The sequence below is a fragment of the Schistocerca gregaria genome, chromosome 4 (genome assembly GCF_023897955.1).
Source record: "Schistocerca gregaria isolate iqSchGreg1 chromosome 4, iqSchGreg1.2, whole genome shotgun sequence".
NCBI classification, from domain to species: domain Eukaryota; kingdom Metazoa; phylum Arthropoda; class Insecta; order Orthoptera; family Acrididae; genus Schistocerca; species Schistocerca gregaria.
In genome coordinates this window covers 742,147,521-742,171,631 of record NC_064923.1, presented here as the reverse complement: position 1 = coordinate 742,171,631, position 24,111 = coordinate 742,147,521, and the positions used below count along the sequence as shown (strand labels likewise).

The following is a 24,111-nucleotide window of genomic DNA, read 5'->3' as shown; positions in this document are numbered from 1 at the left end:
CACGGAACGCTCGTCTGACCCGCAGCCTGTTACTATTAAGATAATGATGAAACTGTCGAAAATCAACTTTCATTGACCGTACTTGCAATGTGCATTGCAAGACGGCATTTTATCAGTTTTTATAAAAATATTGCTTCAGCACACAACTCTCGACGTGCAATGCGATATACAGAACACATTCATAAAGATAAAGATTGCAAAATGAGGAACTAAACTTAACGACTCATGAATAAAAACAAATACGCCACATATAACTATGATTAACTAGTAACAATACGCCTTTTTATAAACTTCTCACAAGTAGACAAGTTAGCAAAAATATTACTCAATAATTTTCCTGTTTACAATTACTTTGACACTTCTGGTGTTTCAATAACAACACAAATCCTTGTGCTTCACTATAAAACTTCCTGTTGTTGTTGTTGTTGTTATTGTTGTTGTTGTCTTCAGTCCTGAGACTGGTTTGATGCAGCTCTCCATGCTACTCTATCCTGTGCAAGCTTCTTCGTCTCCCAGTACTTACTGCAACCTACATCCTTCTGAATCTGCTTAGTGTGTTCATCTCTTGGTCTCCCTCTACCATTTTTACCCTCCACGCTGCCCTCCAATGCTAATTTGTGATCCCTTGATGCCTCAGAACATGTCCTACCTACCGGTTCCTTCTTCTCGTCAAGTTGTACCACAAACTCATCTTCTCCCCAATTCTATTCAATACCTCCTCGTTTGTTATGTGATCTACCCATCTAATCTTCATCATTCTTCTGTAGAATCACATTTCAAAAGCTTCTATTCTCTTCTTGTCCAAACTATTTATCGTCCATGTTTCACTTTCTGACACTTCCTGACACTTAAATCTATACTCGATGTTAACAAATTTCTCTTCTTCAGAAACGCTTTCCTTGCCATTGCCAGTCTACATTTGATATCCTCTCTACTTCGACCATCATCAGTTATTTTGCTCCCCAAATAGCAAAACTCCTTTACTACTTTAAGTGTCCCATTTCCTAATCTAATTCCCCCAGCATCACCCGACTTAATTCGACTACATTCCATTACCCTCGTTTTGCTTTTGTTGATGTTCATCTTATACCTCCTTTCAAGACACTATCCATTCCGTTCAACTGCTCTTCCAAGTCCTTTGCTCACAAAATTACAATGTCATCGGCGAACCTCAACATTTTTATTTCTTCTCCGTGGATTTTAATATCTACTTCGAATTTTTCTTCTGTTTCCTTTACTGCTTGCTAAATATACAGATTGAATAACATCGGGGATAGGCTACAACCCTGTTTCACTCCCTTCCCAACCGCTGCTTCCCTTTCATGCCCCTCCACTCTTATAATTGCTGTCTGGTTTCTGTACAAATTGCCTTTCGCTCCCTGTATTTTACCCCTGACATCTTTAGAATTTGAAAGAGAGTATTCCAGTCAACATTGTCAAAAGTTTTCTCTTACTCTAAAAATGCTAGAAACGTAGGTTTGCTTTCCTTAATTTATTTTCTAAGACAAGTCGTAGGGTCAGCATTGCCTCACGTGTTCCAACATTTCTGCAAAATCCAAACTGATCTTCCCCGAGGTCGGCTTCTATTAGTTTTTCCATTCGTCTGTGAAGAATTCGCGTTAGTGTTTTGCAGCTGTGACTTATTAAACCGATAGTTCGGTAATTTTCACATGTTTCAACACCTGCTTTCTTTGGGATTGGAATTATTATATTCTTCTTGAAGTCTGAGGGTATTTCGCCTGTCTCATACATCTTCCTCAACAGATGGTAGAGTTTCGTCAGGACTGGCTCTCTCAAGGCTATCAGTAGTTCTAATGGAATGTTGTCTACTCCGGGGGCCTTGTTTTGACTTAGGTCTTTCAGTGCTCTGTCAAACTCTTCACGCAGTATCATATCTCCCATTTCATCTTCATCTACATCCTCTTCCATTTCCATAATACTGCCCTCAAACATATCGCCCTTGTATAGACCCTCTATATACTCCTTCCACCTTTCTGGTTTCCCTTCTTTGCTTAGAACTGGGTTTCCATCTGAGCTCTTGATATTCATACAAGTGGTTCTCTTTTCTCCAAAGGTCTCTAATTTTCCTGTAGGCAGTATCTATCTTACCCCTAGTGAGATAAGGCCCTACATCCTTACATTTCTCCCCTAGCCATCACTGCTTACCCATTTTGCACTTCCTGTCGATCTCATTTTTGAGACGTTTGTATTCCTTTTTGCCTGCTTCATTTACTGCGTTTTTATATTTTCTCCTTTCATCAACTAAATTCAATATTTCTTCTGTTACCCAAGGATTTCTAATAGCCCTGTCTTTTTACCTACTTGATCTTCTGCTGCCCTCACTACTTCATCCCTCTTCTTCTACTGTATTTCTTCCCCCATTACTGTCAATTGTTTCTTTATGCTCTCCCTGAAACTCTGTACAACCTCTGGGTTAGTCAGTTCAACCAGGCCCCATCTCCTTAAATTCCCACCTTTTTGCAGTTTCTTCAGTTTTAATTACAGTTCATAACCAATAGATTGTGATCAGAGACCACATCTGCCCCTGAAAATTTCTTACAATTTAAAACCTGGTTCCTAAATCTCTGTCTTACCATTATATAATCTATCTGAAACTTCCTACAGTAAACTTTACCTATACACGGTGCTCTAACAATAAGAAACTACACAATTACGAATATATATATATATATATATATATATATATATATATATATATATATATATTCCTTTCTGACATTCTTGCATTCATATCATCTCAGAAAGACAAAATTTTTCGTCAAAATAAATTAATTAAAATTTCTTTCAAATAATGCTGCGTCCCCTAAATTACAGACCAACTTCGATCCTTCTCAAGGCAACTACATAGCCAGATTGTCTAACACACAGTGACTTCTGTTATGACAAAGTAAAAGTAATCTCTATGACGATAATCTGTGGTCTTGAAGTTGGTTATATCGATACTACAGATGTTGAGTACATTTATCAGATTCACAACTTCAGTCACAATTGTGCCTAAAACTTCTTCAAAATCTATGTGGGAAATAGAACGGTCTCCTTTCAACGGATTTTATAATAGGCAATAAATGTTTTTTTTTCTAGTAGTATTGTAGATACGGATTAATGGCGTAAACTTATACAATTGGAAGTACACGATACCAGAAGCAAGAAAGTCTCAGTAAATACAGGATCGAAAATGCATACCTTAAGAGCTACGAGCAATTTTCAATCTTCGATACTGTGAAACAAATCTCTTCTACTGCAAGTTCTTTCCTTTCCATATTTTGGGAAATGGGAGTATGGCCCAAAATAAGAAAAAAATGTCCAGCAAACATGTGCTCTAAAACGCATACCTTTAAAGTTACGAATTCTTGATCATTAGGAGAATTGTGTTTCAAAGTAGCAAAGATGAACAAGTACTCATAGCTCTTACGGAATGCGTTATAAAGCACATGTTTGCTGGACTTCTTTTCTTGCTTTAGTCCATACTACCACTTCCCAAAATATGGAAAGCAAAGAACATGCAGTAGAAGAGATTTGTTTCACAGTATCGAAGATGAAAAATTGCTCGTAGCTCCTAAGGACACATTTTTGACCCTATATTTACTGAAACTTCTTTGCTTCAAGTATCGTGTACTTTCAACTATATGCGTTTACGCCATCAATTATGATACACCCTTGAAACGTCCCCTTTGAAAAATTATAAATGACAGTGCTGGAAAATCTCTTATGTTATTTGATACAGAGGCAGCTGAGTAAAACTGAACGTACTCAGACAGTTCTCTCTTTACTTATTCTGATCATGACGAAGCTGACACACAATATTTTTAGCGCATCGCTATCTGACTTTCAATAATCCCTACAAAAGAATGGCCCTGATTAACAATAACCTGTACCTTTCATGAATCACTTACCTCACAAAAATCTTCGTTACTCGAACTACTGCAATAGAGCGAGCGCCGATGCTGCCAGCTAAATAAAAGAAGCTACTAACTACTGATAGGTATAGTTAGCAAATGAAAGACTTTGATACTGAACAAACTATGTACTTACCTTAATAATGTCCAAAAGTCATAATATATGTATAATTTTGTGACATCCAAATAAACAAATTTCCGTTTTCTGACGGACACACGTCCAGATCGTCCGTTCTCAAATCTCTGGCATCTCTCTCCCCACATTCACCGCTGCTGGTGGCTCACCTCCAATTTGCCCAGCGCTACGCGCTGTTCACATCCAGCTGCCCCACACTGCACTAGCGAATATTCCAACAATGAGTCCAACCAACCACAGACTGCACAAATCGCAGTCAGCGATTTTCAAAACTGGTTCAAATGGCTTTGAGCACTATGGGACTTAACTTCTGAGGTCATCAGACCCTAGGACTTAGAACTACTTTAACGTAACTAACCTAAGGACATCACACACATCCATGCCCAAGGCAAGATTCGAACCTGCGACCGTAGGGGTCACGCGGTTCCAGACTGTAGCGCCTAGAACCGCACGGCCACTTCGGCCGACCAGAGATTTTCATACACAGTACTACCAACGTAAAAACCTAAATAGCCTACTTGCACCCCACATCGTGTGGCGCAGTTAAAATGCCTAGCTTCTTGAAGGGGTACCTACATGACTTCAATGGATGAAGACCACATAAACTATCCGCTCACATTAATGGACCGCCTGTCAAAAGCCTGAATGACACCCTTTCTGCAGTGCAGACTGCCGCGAGATGTGCAGAAAGAGAGTCAGTGAAGTTCTGGAAGGTAGCAACATGGATGTGCCGTGGCCAGCTGCCATAGGATTCTCAGCTGAGAATCCACGGCGCAAACAGATACTCGGTTGAGTTTCAATCCGGGGAATGTGGTGGACAGTAGAGTACGGCAAATTCATCCTGGTGCTCTTTGAAGCAGGCATGTACACTGCGAGCAGTGTGACACGTTGCGTTATCCTGCTGGTAGACACCATTGTACTCAGGGCAAACAAACTGCATTTAGGAGCCGACATGTTGCTGGAATTGTCCGATGATGCCCCATATGTGCTCGACTGAAGAGAGATCTGGTGATCGAGAGGTCATCACAGCGGTGTGTGGGCAAGCGTAGGATAACACCCCCTGGATGTTTATTTACCAATGGCAGTACAACAGGTCGAATTACCAGATTGACTGTGTTGCCGAGCTGTTCTAGGCGCTTCAGTCTGGAACAGCGCGACCGCTGCGGTCGCAGGTTCGAATCCTGCCTCGGACATGAATGTGTGTGACGTCCTTAGGTTAATTAGGTTTAAGTAGTTCTACGTTCTAGGGGACTGATGACCTCAGATGTTAAGTCCCATAGTGCTCAGAGCCATTTGAACCATTTGAAGCAGACAGGTTCCCCAAGGATAGATGCTTATTGGTGTTGATCCACTGTGCTTACCAGAATGATGGATCACCCAGGAACGCCAGAAAACAACCGCAGAAATTAATGCTCCCTCCTCCGGCCTGGATCCTTGTGATGATTGTTACATGGTGTTTGCTTTTCAGACCTTTAACGCCATACACTCCATAGGCCATGTGTCAGATGGAGCATAAAACGTGAGTCACTTAGAAAGATCACCTGTCCCCCTTCAGTGGACGGCCAATTGCGGTGCTGGTGCGCAAATTCCAGCCCTCGTGCCGATGAACAACATTCAGCATGCGTGTATGGACCAGTTACTTGCTGCGGAGGCCCATACGCAACCACGTTCGCTGAGCGGTCGTGTAGCAGACACTGTTCGTAACTCCTTTGTTCATCTGGGTGGACTGTTGCATGCCCATTCACCTTTACACGTCTCTGCAACCGTCGTTCATCCCTGCCATCTATGGCCAGTGGTGCACAAAGGTTGTCTCGGTGCCATTTTGTAATACCCCTGCATACTTTAAACACAGCGGCGTGCGAACAGTACACGAACTTGGTCGTTTGGGAAATACCTCCAGCCTTGGCCTGAAAGCCAGTGATCATACCCTTTCAAACGTTAGAGAAATCGCTCCGTTTCTGCATTACCATAAGAACTGCATTATTACCGCCCCGCCCCCTCCACCCACCCACCCACACACACACACACACACACACACACACACACACACACACACACACACACACACACACACGCTTTACACACGTTCTCCCCCTAGTGATGCCATCTGTGAGTGGTTATCGGACTTAGGGAGTGGTCACATTAATGTGACCAGACCGTGTATTATTCTTTCTGTTTCCTTTTGTACAAATTAAACTAGCCGTACGGGGTAGCCGCTCGGTCTTGGGCGTGTTGTCATGGTCTGCACGGCTGCCCCCGTCGGAGGTTCGAGTCCTCCCTCGGGCATGATGGGTATGTGTGTTGTCCTTAGTGTAAGTTACTTTAAGTTAGATTAAGAAGTGTGTAAACTTAGGGACCGATGACCTCAGCAGTTTCGTCCCACAACACCTTACCACAAATTTCCAATTTCCAAACTATACTTTCCATGTGGTGAGGGACGTCAGAAATATTCGAATATTTTACAAGACATTAGCGAGTTGAAATGTGTATAATACTTCACAGGTTAATATGTTTGTTTCCAATACTAGCAATCATACGAAGAGCGAAAGTAGCTGAAGTTAACTGCTTGAGAATCTCAGTAATGTGCTTCTTCCAGGGAGCATTCTACCCTACTTACTGGCTGCTGCTCTTGTAACCTGCAATAAGAGGGATTTTGTATTTTTTTATTCTCTCCCTGTTCTGACAATTTAATAATGGTTGACATGACAACCTCCATTAATAATGCGCTATTGAGTATTAGTCCTCTTCTTTCTTCTTCTTTTAGTGTTCAGCCTGAGGTTGGTTTGCAGCAGAGTGCCATTCCTCTCTTCTGTCTGCCTTCCTCTTCATTTCCACGTATCCGTAACATCCAACGTCAATCATGATCTGTTGCATGTATGATATCCTTGGTTGCCCCCTCCAATTCCTTCCCTCAATAGCTCCTTCTGGTATTGTTCCAGTGATGTTGTTGTGTCTTAGGATGTGCGATACAAGTTTGTCTCTTCTTGTTTGGATTTGCCTCCACAGAGATCTGGTTTCCTGTAGTCTTCTCAGCACCTCTTCATTTGTTACTTTGTCTCTCCAGCTGATCATCATCCTACAGCACCACATCTGCAGGGTCTCTAGCAGTCTTCTCTCTTCTCTTCTCATTGTCAAAGTTTCACATCCGTATAGGACCACACTCCAAACGAAAGGTCATGATACGTTTTCTTATTTTCAGACTGATGTTCTTGCTGGTGGGTAAGTTCCTCCTCAGATTAAATGCAATTTTGGCCTATTGTATTCTGCTCGTAATTTGTTTCCGGCTTCTGCGAGGGCAATGACAACGTAATGTCTCCTATTTTTTTTATAAGTACATAGACCTGTTTATTTCTACAATGGTTTACATCAGTTTACAGCTTGAACATTTAGCTATTTTTCGAAATAATCGCCATTTCTGTCGACGCATTTTTGTAGACGTTGTGGCAGTTTTTGTATGCCCATGTCATACCAGCTCGCCGCCATGCAGTTCAAGAAGTTACGAACCACTTCTTTCACCTCGTCGTCGGAGCTGAATCGCTTTCCGGCCAAATGTTCTTTTAACCTAGGGAACAGGTGATAGTCACTGGGCGCTAAGTCAGGTCTTTAGGGTGGGTGGGTGATTATGTTCCACTGAAACTGCTGCAGAGGAGCAACGGTTTGCCGAGCAATCTCTAGGCGAGCGTTGTCATGGAGAATGTGTACGACCTTGCTCAACATTCCTCTTGTCCTGTTCTGCATTGCTCGTTTGAGTTTTTTTCTGAGTCTCAGAGTAACTGTCAGCGTTAATTGCGGTCCCAGCGGTTCAGCTCCGACGACGAGGTGAAAGAAGAGGTTCATAACTTTCTGAACAGCATGGCGGCGAGCTGGTATGACATGGGCATACAAAAACTGCCACAGCATGTACAAAAATGCGTCAACAGAAATGGTGATTATGTCGAAAAATAGCTAAATGTTCAAGCTGTAAACTGATGTAAACCATTGTAGAAATAAACAGGTCTATATACTTATAAAAAAAATAGGAGACCTTACTTTTGGCATTACCCTCGTACCAGCCCTTGCGATGTTGCTTCCCAAGTAGGTAAATTCCTCTATCACTTCCAGCTCCTCTCTTCCAATTCTCATACTCAGAGGTTCATATTCTGCTTCTGTGCTGCATACCATCACTTCAGTCTTTTTCTTGTTTATTCTCATTCCATACTGATTGCGCAGAATCCTTTCCAATGTTCTCAGGACTTCCTCAAGATCTTCATTTGTCTCCGTGACCATATCATCTGCATAACGTAGGCCCACCTTCGTAGTTTCTCGAACTTGGTCTATAGCTTCCTGGATGTAACCGTTGAATGTAAGAGGAGAGAGAGAGAACATCCTTGTCTTACCCCTTTTCTAATGTTTGCTTCTTGTTCCTGGAGACAGTTCCTAATCACTGTCACGTCATAGTGGTACGGAGATAAACTGTCTCAGTGTGTAAGCGTCTCACTTATCTCAGTATACGTACACAGCTAGTTTCGACAGATATACCTGCAGTAAGACAAGAAGTCCCAAGCTGCCACGACCACGGTGACAGCAGAAAACCTCTGGAGGTAAAATATTTCTTGTCTGCGAGAATGGAAGGACGCTACAGTTTGGGAAAGACTACGGCCAAGATTTACATATCGTGTGTCTGCCTTTCTGGCTTTGCTTCTCATTCAGGACCAAGTCTTACGTTATTGACCCTGCGCTGGGAAGGAAATCTCCGCTTGTCTCCTGCGAGTATCTCTTCATACCGATCAACGTCAACGAGACTGCCGCGTTAATTCAGCCCGCGCAAGTGATACCTTGTAGACGTCGCGCAGAGCTGACAATTCTAGCGTCGCCGGCTCTTGACGACGGCAGCCTGTATTTCTGGCGGCGGTAGCTGTCGATGGGAAGATACGATCGACGGCGGGAAATTAAGCGCGCGCCGCTGCAGATGGTATCTGGCGCGCGCTATTCGGGCGATAGGTCGCACGCAGGCGCGACCGACGAAGGCTGGGGACGTGCGTGGTGCGTGTGAGCCACTGCACGAACCACACCACACCGCTACACACTGCGTCGCTCGTTATTCGGCTGTTTTACGGGAGCGGCCGAGCGCCGGCCGGCCATCTCTGCGATGCCGCGACACGCGGGCCAGCCCACCGCCGACAATAATTTTGGAGCCGAGCGGTGGGCGCGAGATCCGAGCGTCCAGATCGGTATTTGCCGCAGCTGACAACTGCCGGGCCGGAAAATTGGCCCGCGTTACTCTGATACTGCTGCGAATCTCGGGTTCAGCGGACGCTTTTGCTGCTCACGCAATGCGACGCACCTACCACTGCGCTAAACACTGTTGCAAAATTTAAACTGATTTCAAAGAAACATACACTAACGGAAAATACGAAACACCAAAAAAAATTACTCTATAGTAATGAAATTTCGGGAGTACAGTTGTTTCTGAAACGTATTCAATATTGCAAGATCACTGGTCACTGTAAGTAAGCCATTGAAAAATATGAAATGCTGATACGTTAATAATCGATGTACCCGCTAGAATGATCAATGTAAGCATGCAAACGTGCATACATTTTGTTGAACAGGAGCTGGATGGCAGTTTGTGGGATGCAGTTACATACCTGTAGCAGTTGGTCGATCAATAGAAAGACGAAGGTTAATGCTGTTTGCACACGGCGCTGGAGTTGTCCGATGACGTCCCGTACGTACTCAATTGATCTGGTGATCGAGAGGGCCAAGTCAACATGTTCATATTCTGTAGTGCATGTTAGGTCATAACAGCGGTGTGTGAGTTGCGTGGGAGCGTTACACTGTTGGATAACACCCCCTGGATTGTTGTTCACCAACGGCAGCATAACAGGTCGAATCACCAGATTGGCATACAAATTTACAGCCAGGATGCTTTCGACAGCCACGAAAGTGCTCCTGCTGTCATACGAAATCGCACCCCAGAGCACAGCTCCTGGTATAGGTCCAACGTGTGTAGCGCCGCAGACAGGTTGGTTGCAGGCCCTTTGCTAGCTTCCTTTTAACCAACACTCGGTCACCAGTGGTACCGATACAAACTTCATGAGCTCTCGCTTGGTACCACTGAAGTCGCAAAGGTGGTTGTTCCGGCTCAGGGTGAAAGGGTACGGCAAGAAAAAAGGAATAAAAGTGAGATAGTGTTAATACTTTCATCCTTCTTTACCTCCTCTGCATTGCTGCAGAAGACGTGTCACTGAGCACATTTGTTCTGTGCATGCAGTACACGTGAGGTGTCTACTTGTTTCCACTGCCCTGTGTGGAATACGTAAGTTCTTGGACACTTCACTAACCTGCTGTCTTCATGATGATGATGTCGCAGGCGCAGAAAACAGCACGCAGGTCGTGGATTCTTTTTCTTGAGGTTGAAATTAACTTCGCAAGGAACTGCTGCTACGAATAAACTATAACTCATTTGGGATGCGACTCGCGTTTTTATTGATAAAATAACATGAAATACATCCTGCCAGAGACAACATGTCTGTCTACTGGAACCGTCAGAACCGGAGAATAAAATTACATGAATCAAATACTACTATTACAGACAACATGTCTGTACCTAGCGACGGTCGGAACTGTAGTAAATAAAATTGCATGAAACAAATACTGCTGTAACAGACAACATGTCCGTCTACTGGAACGGTCAGAACTCGAGAGCCGGACTGCCCGAGACACTTCCCGCGCCAAGCCAGCAAGGCGTGACCCGAACGCCACCGAAGTGCATCTGCAGTGACATCGTCAGTCTTTTGTTTTAGTAATACTTTGATTCTAATAATATTGAAATGACTGATTGATAGCTGGCTGCTGAAAAACTGAAGTAAATTGGATGACAGGTTTAATTAATAATAGCAACTAAAGTGTAACGTTTTGGCGCCCTACCGCCGAACACAGCAGCCAATCACAGAGCAGCAGCACCATGCAGGCGGCCTTTCTCACATGAATGGTACCGAATCTAACATCTGTCACCGGTACCTCATCCAACATTGCGTTATCTCTATGCTTGTTCCATCTCCACTGCCCTGGGAACAGCTTCCTGTAGCATAGTATGATGGCTGAATAAGTCAGAAATATTACAAGGGTACAGTACTGCCCTACGTAGAAAAGATGTACAACAACGTACTTTGTTGTTCTTCACAGAACAGTGTTTTTTTGTAGAATAACACCATTTTATTTAATACACCGAAGCCAGTTACCAACGTAGGCAAGAAGGGCAAACTGTATGTCTAATTATTCAGATGTGCACTATCTTAAAATAGATCCCTGAATCGAGTTTGGTAATGTTTGTGAATTGAATGAATGGCTGGTCGTCTGCTGACCACAAATAGTGAAGGTAGATTCTATAATCATCTTTGAGACGTTTCTCTGGTCACCTTTGGCCGAACCAAAGAGAAGAAGTATACCAGAGCACCAGAGGGCCTGGAACGTGACTGACCGATACTGTGGCAAGGTCCTCCCCCACTTCTGCGGAAGCGCGGGATAACCGGATGAACGGCCATGTTTCAGTACTCTGTCGCTGGTTCCTGCGGTGTGAAGACGTGCTCTATGTGTGCTCCAGAAAAACAAATTTAAATGAAAATAGTATGCGTGTGGAATACTTAAGAGTGGATGAACTAATAATTTCACTTTTCAGAAACTTTCAGGAGGGAGGCTGATACAAATTGTTCGGAAAAGGATAGGCACGTAAAAAAATTCATGCAGAACATGGGGTTCTTCGGAAGTGACAAAGAATTTGTTCGGAAAAGGATAGGCACGTAAAAAAATTCATGCAGAACATGGGATTCTTCGGAAGTGACAAAGAAACCACGTGTTGTAATTATAAGACGAAATACTAGCGTGTGGTAGTACTAAGATGAAATACTTGCCTCTGTAAATCTAAGTTGAAAATAATTAAGAATTCCGTGTGCAGAACTTGAACTGGAGACAAGCACTTCCACGTGGTGAGTGCAGTGTGAGTCTCAACCTGACTATGAGACCACCACCATCATCATCATTTAAGACTGATTGTGCCTTTCAGCGTTCAGTCTAGAGCATAGCCCCCTTACAAAATTCCTCCATGTTCCCCTATTCACTGCTAACATTGGTGCCTCTTCTGATGTTAAACCTATTACTTCAAAATCTTTCTTAACCGAATCCAGGTACCTTCTCCTTGGTCTGCCCCGACTCCTCCTACCCTCTATTGATGAACCCATGAGTCTCTTGGGTAACCTTGCTTCTCCCATGCGTATAACATGACACCACCATCAAAGCCTGTTCATCCTGACTGCTACATCTATAGAGTTCATTCCCAGTTTTTCTTTGATTTCCTCATTGTGGACACCCTCCTGCCATTGTTCTCATTTACTAGTACCTGCAATCATCCTAGCTACTTTCATATCCGTAACCTCAACCTTGTTGATAAGGTATCCTGAATCCACCCAGCTTTCGCTCCCATACAACAAAGTTGGTCGAAAGATTGAACGGTGCGCAGATAACTTAGTCTTGGTACTGATTTCCTTCTTGCAGAAGAGAGTAGATCGTAGCTGAGCGCTCACTGCATTAGCTTTGTTACACCTCGCTTCCAGTTCTTTCACTATGTTGCCATCCTGTGAGAATATGCATCCTAAGTACTTGAAACTGTCCACCTGTTCTAACTTTGTTCCTCCTATTTGGCACTCAATCCGTTCATATTTCTTTCCCACTGACATTACTTTCGTTTTGGAGATGCTAATCTTGATACCATAGTCCTTACATTTCTGATCTAGCTCTGAAATATTACTTTGCAAACTTTCAATCTAATCTGCCATCACAACTAAGTCATTCGCATATGCAAGACTGCTTATTGTGTGTTCACATGTCTTAATCTCACCCAGCCAGTCCATTGTTTTCAACATATGATCCATAAATAATATGAACAACATTGGAGACAGGTTGCAGCCTTGTCTTACCCCTGAAACTACTCTGAACCATGAACTCAATTTACCGTCAACTCTAACAGCTGCCTGACTATCCATGTAAAGACCTTTAATTGCTTGCAAAAGTTTGCCTCCTATTCCATAATCTCGTAGAACAGACAATAACTTCCTCCAAGGAACCCGGTCATATGTCTTTTCTAGATCTATAAAGCATAGATACAATTCCCTGTTCCACTCATAACACTTCTCCATTATTTGCCGTAAGCTAAAGATCTGGTCCTGACAACCTCTAAGAGGCCTAAACCCACACTGATTTTTATCCAATTGGTCCTCAACTAATACTCGCACTTTCCTTTCAACAATACCTGAGAAGATTTTACCCACAACGCTGATTAAAGAGATACCTCTGTAGCTGTTACAATCTTTTCTGTTTCCATGTTTAAAGATTGATGTGATTACTGCTTTTGTCCAGTGTGATTGAACCTGTCCCGACTCCCAGGCCATTTCAATTATCCTGTGTAGCCATTTAAGACCTGACGTTCCACTGTATTTGATGAGTTCCGACTTAATTTCATCCACCCCAGCTCCTTTATTGCACTGCAACCTATTGACCATTTTTTCCACTTCCTCAAACGTGATCCCATTTCTATCGTCATTCCTATCCCATTCTACCTCGAAATCTGAAACATTGCTCATCGTATTTTCACCTACATTGCATAACTCTTCAAAATATTCCCTCCATCTGCCCAAGGCATCCACAGGATTCACCAGCAGTTTTCCTGACCTGTCCAAAATACTTGTAATTTCCTTCTTACCTCCCTTTCTAAGACTGCTAATTACACTCCAGAATGGTTTTCCAGCAGCCTGACCCATAGTCTCCAACCTATGAGACAATAAAAAGAATTACAAGTGCTTGTCCTAGCGTTCAGTTGAGGGTCCGTGTATGAGATAAATAAGATACCATAACTTCCATTATGACGTACATTCGTGTGACGACAGCCTGATCTTCAGATACTCTGAGAGTGAATTAATGTAAGTGAGCCATAAACCTGGCAACTCCATGTGAGTTGCATTGTACAGGGAGATGTGCACAAATCCTCCAGAGTTTGTGGTATGGAAATTATTACGTGGGTCAGTGACGTGTGAAACTGCGATGACTATTGTTTGATGTGGGAAAGCAAAACGAGTAGAAAAACTAAACATTTTGTTTTTAGAGATGTGTTTCATACTGTCAGTGTGATTTATTATGTGTATTTAATCTGTGTAATTTGCATGAGACAGTAGCAAATTTAGTGGGTCAAGCATGATTTTTCCTAATACAGCACGAAAGTCAGTAAATTCGTTATGTTGCTAATGAATGAGATTACGAGAGTGTGGGAGAGAATGTAGTAAGGAAACGAATCCTTGCCAATCCAGAAAGTGCACAGTAGTAATAGAAACATTACGAGATAGGAGAATAGTAAAATGCTTATGTCATATCATAGCCATTGGATGGAGAACCACTTACTTAACTATTGTGTTTAAGGGTGATGCAAGGAATTTTTCAACATTAGCGTGAAAGAATTTAATGTAATAAAAGAGGAGATATATGAGACAAATATTGGTCTTGATTATGGAGTTATGGGTAGCCATTTTGTTGAGGTATTTTACCATACCTCCATTTTCTTGCTGGGATGTCCAAGCTTTGGATAAAATATATACCACAGGAAGGAAATGTTGCCTTGCCAGGATGGAGTGAGTCCATCAGAAATGTGCACTAGCTATTAGTCAGATGCGTGATCAATTAATAAGTAAGGACGAGAATAAATTATACCTTAACTGATAGGCACTAGGGCTCATATTTCAAGCATAGTTGCAGTGGGTACGATAATCATGAAAATATTTCTTATGCACCAATAATAAAAGCACTCGCTTGGCAAGCCACTCAGCTAGTAGGCCTGTCTAATAGATGCCAAAGAATGGGGCAGGAACCCCCCAAGGGGAATACACGTCACAGGACATATGTCTCATAGCTCTTCTTGAAGTGGCCGTGTTCTAACAGTTCGTTGTGTCACTGCAGTGCCAACTGCTGCTCAGATTGCTGTTGTAGATGCAGTACGATGCCAGAGCCATACGGCGAACACGATGTCTTCCCTCTCGTTTGTCACATGTGACGGTCCGAAGTTCGAATTTCTTGCGACCGTACATTTTCGTAACCACTGCTGCCAGCAATCAGTTACAGTGCCTATATTTGTAACCTCCCCCTCACTTATCGACCTTAATGACAGAGAAAAATTAAACCGCGCGCACCTAATGGAAATTTGGGAAAAGCAATCGTCACCGAAGTTAATTTGTCGGTAAAGAGGGAGGAAAGGGTTACATCTAAATGAAAGGAAAAATGCAAATGAAATTGGTGGAAATTAATTTTGAGAAAAGAGTAAAATTAATAAAGAAAGTAAATGTGCGGTCGTTGCGTTAACAATTAATTGGCGTTAATTAGATATTTGAGATTTGGGGGGAAATTACGGTCGCGAGTCCTATGGACAACTACTATAATAACTGAAATAGAAGTTTAATGCACATATAATTTGCACTAAAATCGTGGTAACTGAAAGTTGATACGTGTTGTGTGAAAACTGAATTTTTGTCAGAAGTAATAAATTTCGCTACACTCTGACTTAATTTAATAAAATAATTAATAAAACCGGAAAATTGAAAGTTAATTTAGTGACTGAAATTAATAGTGAGCTTTGTTTCTGAAGCACTACGAAATTCAGTAAAATAAGGTTAGTCTTGGGCTACCTCAACAATCATTTCAAAAACTACTTGAATCTACGCAGAAATAAGAGATTTATCTTTGAACTTGAATTAAATCGTTCTGAACAATTAACAATAGAAAAATTTAGTACATACTAAGCTTAGCTGCAGTCACAGGTAAGCTAAAATATGGTAACAAAACTCGCACTCTTAATTTGTGCTTGTGTAATCCAAATTGTAGGCAGCGATGAATACCTTAAATGAACTTTGAAATTAAAACAGTGAAATCGAATGATATTACTTTAATGCTGGCGTTTGAATTTCTACGACACTCGAGTTCATTTCGGAAAAGGAAGGGACCCTGCTTGGTAATGCAATTGGGACAATGAGATACAAAGTTCATGCTAAGTTGCTGTATTTTGCTAATGGAATAGTTTGAAAATCTGAGGTCTGCTATACAGTTCTAAAACCTTACGTGCTTCCAGTCTTCCTTGTTGGTTGATTGAAAGTTTGCAGTCGTCGATCGGGGAGGTGGCGACAGTCACTCATTGTCGGCCGTCTCTGTTGCAGAAGCTGGATGTTGGCACGCCTTCTTCTCGACACGGTCACCCGGCGAAACGGGATCTTGATGTGCACCTGCTTATGCTTCCCGTCCGCGACACCGTGTCAGAAACTATCATAGCAAGCAGAGCGCAATTAAATGCTGCCAAACCCCGAAAGCGTGGCAACTCGCAGGAGCGTCACACAACACACCTGCTCCACCGCCCTACTCCATCCAGACTCCGCTCTGCTCGCACTCCACGCGGTAGAGTTAACACTACCAAAGATCCTAAACACTTTGGTTCTCCACACGACCTATAGATGTAATCGTTCGATAGCTTAGTTTTCCGGAGGCAAGACACAGCGTAAAAATACAAGTAATATTTACAAAACAAACCAATTATACATCGACATAAATGCATAAATATATATATACAAATAGTAAAACAACTGCAGTATATAAAGACACAGAAATGTCATTTCTTCAGGTAACAAAATAAGGAGAAAAATTATATTAAAATAGATGGAAATAGGAGGATATGCATTTCCGGCGTACATTCCTGAGAAGTCTTTCTACAGTACCGCAGAACGAATATCCAGCTTCTCGTAGCCGAATTACACGACCCCTCTCAAACGCAGAGAAATGTTCATAATGGCATTCTTGACTAATATCAACTCACCACGTCCAGTGTCAAAGGCAACTAACGCTCGCGATCGTTGCTGCGTGTTTTTAAAGCAAACCTGATTTCCATCATTGTAAAGGCTTCTAGCGACACTCATGCGACTGTCGCGGAATCTGTATACACACCACCTTTCAGATGTAGAATCACTCCTGTCAACTTTCACTTATGTCGCACGACTTCTTGGTGTTGCGACGTTTGTTCGTCAGTATATTTTCCGATGAGTGCCTCATACGAGTTTTTGTATTCACTTGTCTGATTCCTAAAATTTGTGGCAGCTCTTTTCTTTACAAATGAAATGAGGCTTGAATTTAATTAAATGTTATTAGTTGTTATCAAGTATCAAGCACTGTCATTTAGTATAGCCACGAGATCCCGCACAGAAAGGTAGCCCAATTTGTTAATACCATTCTTGTCGGCATTTCATTTCTGGACATACTGGACAACAGAAGAAGCTCTACATAGACGCTAAACGATGTACTTCCTCAGGGATCTGTCTTCTCCGCGATGCTGTTTAATGTGTACACCTCCGACGTGCCTGAAACGACATGTCGTAAGTTTCGATATGCCGATGGTTGGGTGCTGGCAGTCCCGACAGCGGGATTTATAAGAAACGAGAGCCATCTAAAGGTCTGATCTGGCGATAATGGGAGTAACCTTTCGGGCATGGAGACGGAAACCAAACCGCACCAAAACGGAGACAGCTTGCTTTGATTTTGATGACAGAGCGGCGAATAGACAGCTCCAGGCCCATTTTGGTGACACACCTCTTCACCACAATCAGCGCTAAAAAATCTGGGGTAACTGTACTGGAACCGGACACAGTCCTACAAGAAGCACCTGGAAAAGACCACAGCGAGATATGAAGTAAAAACAGCATCCCACATAAACTGTGCGGAAAAACATGTGGCTTCACTGCTGATACTCTGCGTACTTCAGCACTTGGACTAGCCAGCTCTACTCTGGAGTATGGTGCTGCTGTGTGGCCCACAAGTTGACACACACAATTGCTTAACACACAGCCAAAGAACACAACGAGAAGCATGATTTGTACACAAAGATCAATGTCGAATGGCTACCGACACTGAGCCTCCCCTGGCCTTCGACGAAAAACAGTTCTTCTCCGTGAGTAACTTACAAATATTTATTATTTCAAGGTAACCGCTAAAAAGATTTGCCCGGAATTAGTTAAGCATTTTGAGAAAACTTCGTTTAATCAGAGGACTGTACAAATAAAAATACTGTTGGGTCGAAAAATATAAAGGAGAGGTTACAAACTTCTTCTAAAAATATGCATACTTTTCATTCAGTATTGATGAACCAACTGACGTCTCCTCCATACTCCAGTTATTAGTATTTGTACATGAAATAACCCATTAGTTTTAAATATGTGAAGAATTTATTTTAATGAGTTCATTGTTACAGCAATCTGGAGGTAATGATAATTAGGTTTATTGGACTCTTGGAACAATGCATCATTTAAGGCTACACGGTGCGGTTCTGCACAGTTACACTGTATATTCCACAAAGAGATTTAGTGCCCAAAGAAAATGGGTGTTGAGAATGTCATCGAAGTTGTCTTTTCAACAGTTAATTTCGTACATCTCATCTCAGTCACAGACAGTTTAACACGTTTTTTGAAGATGTTAACAGCAAACAAAGCATAGTAAGATTTCTAAATTTAATTGATGAGAAGTAAATTTTCACGAGTAAAAAAAAAAAAACAAGGTATCTCCAAATTAAAAAAAAAAATATAGCGTGGTTAAGTGAGTGACTTTGCACTTTTGACTGACATTACTGGTGACTGTTTACTGTTTTATTGTTTTAAATACATGGCTTCACTCCAAAAATCAGTTCATTCTGGAGGACAACGGTTCAGTCCCGCGTCCTGCCATCCTGATTTAGGTTATAAGTGATTTCCCTAAGTCGCTCCAGGCAAATGTCGGTGTGGTTCCTATGAAAGGGCACAGCCGACTTCCTTCCCCATCCTTCCCTAACCCGATGAGAACGACGACTTCGCTGCCTGGTCTCTTCCCCCAAATCAACCCAATCAAAAACAGAAAAACCAAATACGTTGAAAAAACTGCAAGAAATACATTTGCGCTGAACATTCTGTTACTGTGTGCGATAGTTGTATTGAGAAACAATCCCACTGAATATGTGGTGGTTAATTTTTATGTATCTCCATTTTGTGTAAATGCTGTTAACCAAAATACATTTTTTTCTTTTATACAAGAATGTTAAAGTGTTTGGTAATATCGCTTCTTTATTTACTAATACTTCCCTTCATACTGTAAATCACAATGCAGATCAAACTCTGCAAGGGTCTGCGAAACCAGATACATGTACTGACGTCGAGATTCCAGGTGCGTGCACTGCTAAATTAAGAGTTAAAAGTGTTGCACTGGTTCGTAGAAGATTAGTGTTTGTGTTAAGTCTGTTATTTCAGTAGTACGACGGGGATTCTGTTCCACGACATCTTGTTTTCCAGGCACGCACTTTACTGCTAGGCCACGGGGCAGATTGGACCCTCATGAGTAGCTGCACGTTAGTTATAACAACCAAGTATTACTCTTACTACTTCTTTCGTCAATTCAGTTCGTTGAAGGAAGGGAAGAAGGAGAGAGGCAGACGAATGAATCGTCTGATTCAGTTTTTAGGAATCATAGAGACATTTACGTCGAACTGGACACGCGCCTTATGAAAAACTTGCATAGTAGCAAAGTGCATTTGTGTCTCATGTTTCACAAAGATGGGTCCTGCCTTTCTACTGCAGTAGAGATTGTGTTTGTCACTCCACAAACCGGAATTCGGTTACGCCACTTCTTTTCCTCTGCTGTTTAATCTGACTGTTAAAACCGCTCAAAAACCTGTTTTTGAAATAACCGATTTTCGGTTTCTTATTGCTGTTACATCCTGTAACAAAGGTGGACTTCGAACACTGAAAAATTCTAGAAAAAGTGAAGGAGTAGGAGATCACTACAAATAAGGTGCTATGGCTGCAGCAGAAACCTGTCTCATAGATCTCAGCAAAGATTACAAAGATGAAGGAGACGGGAGCGGCGACAGCGAGAGAGAAAGGCTACAAGTTGAAGAATTCACTGCATCGTCACTTTTGGGTGGTATCAGTTTTTCACCCTAAAGCAGCTACAATATTAAGGGTTCACTTATTATTCCGAGTCTACAGGACACAAACAAAATTATAGGTATATCAATAAAATTTCCCTTCTGTTCCCAGGAACACTGTGCATCTTTCTCCTTATATGATGCTGCAAATATGTTGTGCCTCCACCAATTTTTAATCGTTTTAAATGAAATGTAGTACGGTGCTTCGCTGCTAGTGTACCTAATGAAATACTGCAACAATTCTGCAATGCAGGTGATGTCCGAGGACTACAGCGAAAGTATCCTACACATCAGGTGGGGACAATTCTTGCACACGGATCTTACAAACATACAGTCCAATAGGCCACACCATACGGCAACAGGTACGTTACTGTGTCTGCAGTATTGTAGCGATTCATACGTGTTGCGTTTGTTGCTGTTTTTTTTTAAGCTATAGGCGCTGATAGTAAATAATGCTGATTCTTTTTCTCAATTTCTACAGGATGTTTCAAAAAGGACTATCCAAATTCGAAAATTCATTTAAATTAATTCATAGTACCTACAGAGGTGATTGTAGTGTCAATTTGTAGAGAAATACGTCAGGTTTTGTCTCTCGTAGTGCGCTAGTACCGAATCGCACAGTAAGAAGCGTTAGGGGCAGTTGCGTTATATATGGCTGCCTTCTCTGGGCCGGCCGGTGTGGGCGAGCGGTTCTAGGCGTTTCAGTCTGGAACCCCGCGACCGCTACGGTCGCAGGTTCGAATCCTGCCTCGGGCATGGATGTGTTTGATGTCCTTAGGTTAGTTAGGTTTAGGTAGTTTTAAGTTCTAGGGGACTGATGACCTCAGATGTTAAATCCCATAGTGCTCAGAGCCATTTGAACCATTCTGAGCCTTCACTGGACTCGAGTGTTTTGCTTTGAAGAATGGAAGGCGGCGACAGCAGTTCAGTGTAATTTCCGTACCAAGTACGCTAAAGGTCCTCATATTAGGCCACCACTTTATGAGTGGCATAAATGTTTTGTAGAAATAGTGTGCCCGACAAGACATGGGAAAACATCAGGTCATCCAAGCACATCTGACGACGTCGCATGCCTACGAAATCGACCCGGCATGCATCTCGCGAACTGCAAATCCCACATACGACTGTTTGGCGTGTGCTGATAAACAGTTTGCATTTGAAGACGTACACAGTGACAATAGTAAAAGCAATAAAAGACACTAATAAAATTCCCTGCAAGAACTTCTGTGTGAATATGTTAAATAGATTACATGAAGATGAATTTTTCTTGGAGAAAATCATCTCTTCTGACGAGTCAACTTTTCACTTAAGTGGCAAGCTTAACACGCCTGACTGTAGGATTTGGGGCACCCAAAATCCACATCAAACATTGCAACATGTTAGTGATAGCCTTAAACTGAACTTTTTTGTGCATTGAGCAAGAACAAACTGTACAGTCCTTTGTTTTTCCGTGAGAGAACCGTCACAATATAGTGTACCTGGATATGGTACAACAATTTTTGATACGATAGATCGATGAGGATGACCAAGAACGATATGTTTACTTCATGCAAAGTGGTGCACCACCGCACTACCTGGCTGACGTCTCTGTGACCGCTTTCCAGGTCAATCGACTAGCTGTGATGCACCAGTTGCTTTACCACCAGACCTGACAGCATCCGATTTTCTTTTTATGGAGATTGGGTATCGTGTTGGTACCCCTTGTGCCGGCTTGTCTACCTGAACTTAGAGCAAGATCATAACCCGCCACTGAGCAAGTCACACCTGCAATGCTACAGCGAGTTCAAACTTGGCTTCCGATGGGAAGTGTGCAGTATAGCCAACGGAATCCACACCCAACATCTTTGGTTGAAGGTAAAAAACTTGAAATTATTCCCTACAAAATAACACTAAACCCAGCTCTATATCTTGTTTCAATGAATTTATATGAATTTATCAAGGTATAAACCCATTTTCAAACACCCTGTACAATAATTCATTATTTCAAAGCAATGGAAATTTTAGGAATAAACGTTACAACTTTTTTAAAAAAGTTTCGTTTCAAAACCAAACATTTAAGTGTTGCTGCTATGGCAAACTGATATGTCGGATTTTTTACCCAGTTATTAGTAAAGAATGAAGAAAACCTGTTATAACGTATCAAACATACATCGAAAGATACCTGTTATTCAGAGCTAAGATACCAGTATCGGTTTTGACCGGTCCATTTTTCCAATCTCCAAACTGCACTGGCAACCTACTGGGCTGTAGTAAAACTTCCTGACAGATTAAAACTGTGTGCCCGACCGAGACTCGAACTCGGGACCTTTGCCTTTCATGGGCAAGTGCTCTACCAACTGAGCTATCCAAGCACGACCAAAACCTGCCCTCACAGCTTCAGTTCTTCCAGTACTTCGTCTCCTACCTTCCAAACTTCACAGAAGCTCTTCTGCGAAACCAAAGCACTTGCCCGCGAAAAGTAAAGGTCCCGAGTTCGAGTCTCAGTCCGGCACACAGGTTTAAGTGGTTCAAATGGGTCTGAGCACTATGGGACTTAACTTATGGGGTCATCAGTCCCCTAGAACTTAGAACTACTTAAACTGAACTAACCTAAGGACATTACACACATCCATGCCCGAGGCAAAATTCGAACCTGCGACTGTAGCGTTCGCGCGGTTCCAGACTGTAGCACCTAGAACCGCTCGGCCACTCCGGCCGGCACACAGTTTTAATCTTTCAGGAAGTTTCATATCAGCCCACACTCCGCTGCAGAGTGAAAATCTCATTCTGGACTGTAGTGCTTAACGCAGTAGCACGAAGGACTGCGCGTGTTCAAAGTGGAGTAACAGATGGCGTACATCGGGCGAAGCTCTGTTTGAGGATGTTTGTAACGAACACCGGAAAGGCGGCGGCGGGACGCGTAGCGGTCCCGCAAATGAAATTAGGCGTGCATTAGCGGGCGCGGACAGCCGAGTGCAGAATCATCGGCGGTAGTTGTTGCGGCAGGAAACCGGGACGGCGGCTCGCGAATCGCAAAGGGTCCGGCGCCAGTGTTTGTGCGTGTGCAGCGCCCGTTGTTAATGCGGGGAGCAGCGGTTACGGGACTGCGATCCGCGGGCAATTAGACGCCGGCCCAACAAACGGCGGAACCGCGGCACCTGGCCGGCCGGGACCACACTGCCGGAGTGGGAGCGCTCAGCACGCCGACCTCACAGGCACTAACTCAGCCCGCGCGCTGCAGGCACGTGGCCCACTGCACTCACCATCGTACTGCTTGTTGCTGCCTAAGACAGAGTAAACGCCAACACGTTTCCGTTGGTTGGTTTGGGCATAAAGGGACCAAACTACAGCGTTATCAGTCCTTTTTTCTTCATACAGGGGTTTCCATTGGTTGGTTTTGGTATAAAGGGACCAGACTACAGGGTTATCAGTCCTTTTCTTTTTCATACAGGGTATTTCAGTTGGTTGGTTTGGGTATAAAGGGACCAAACTACAGGGTTATCAGTCCTTCTTTCTTCATACAGGGGGTTTCCAATGGTTGGTTTTGGTATAAAGGGACCAGACTACAGGGTTATCAGTCCTTTTCTTCTTCATACAGGGTAATTCAGGTGGTTGGTTTGGGTATAAAGGGACCAAACTATAGGTTTATCAGTCCTTTTTTCTTCACACAGGGTGTTTCCATTGGTTGATTTGGGTATAAAGGGACCAAACTACAGCATTATCAGTCCTTTTTTCTTCTTACAGGGTGTTTCTGTTGGATGGTTTGGGTACAAAGGGACCAAACTACAGGGTTATCAGTCCTTTTTCCTTCATACAGGGTACTTCCATTGGTTGGTTTGCGTATAAAGGGACCAAACTACAGGGTTATCAGTCCTTTGTTCCTCATACAGGGTGATTCTGTTGGATGGTTTGGGTATAAAGGGACCAAACTACAGGGTCATCAGTCCTTTTTTCTTCATACAGGGTGTTTTCATTGGATGGTTTGGGTATAAAGGGACCAAACTAATGGGCTATCAGTCCTTTTTTCTTCATAAAGGTTCTTTCCATTGGTTGGTTTGTGTATAAAGGGACCAAAA

General features: G+C 42.6%; 1 non-coding gene across 1 annotated transcript; it reads right to left on the bottom strand.

Moving 5' to 3' along the window:
- Positions 1-22,334: 22,334 nt before the first annotated feature.
- Trnas-uga (transfer RNA serine (anticodon UGA)) lies at positions 22,335-22,407 on the bottom strand. The gene has a single exon. It is a non-coding gene; the product is annotated as a tRNA-Ser (tRNA).
- Between the last annotated feature and the right edge of the window lie 1,704 nt (positions 22,408-24,111).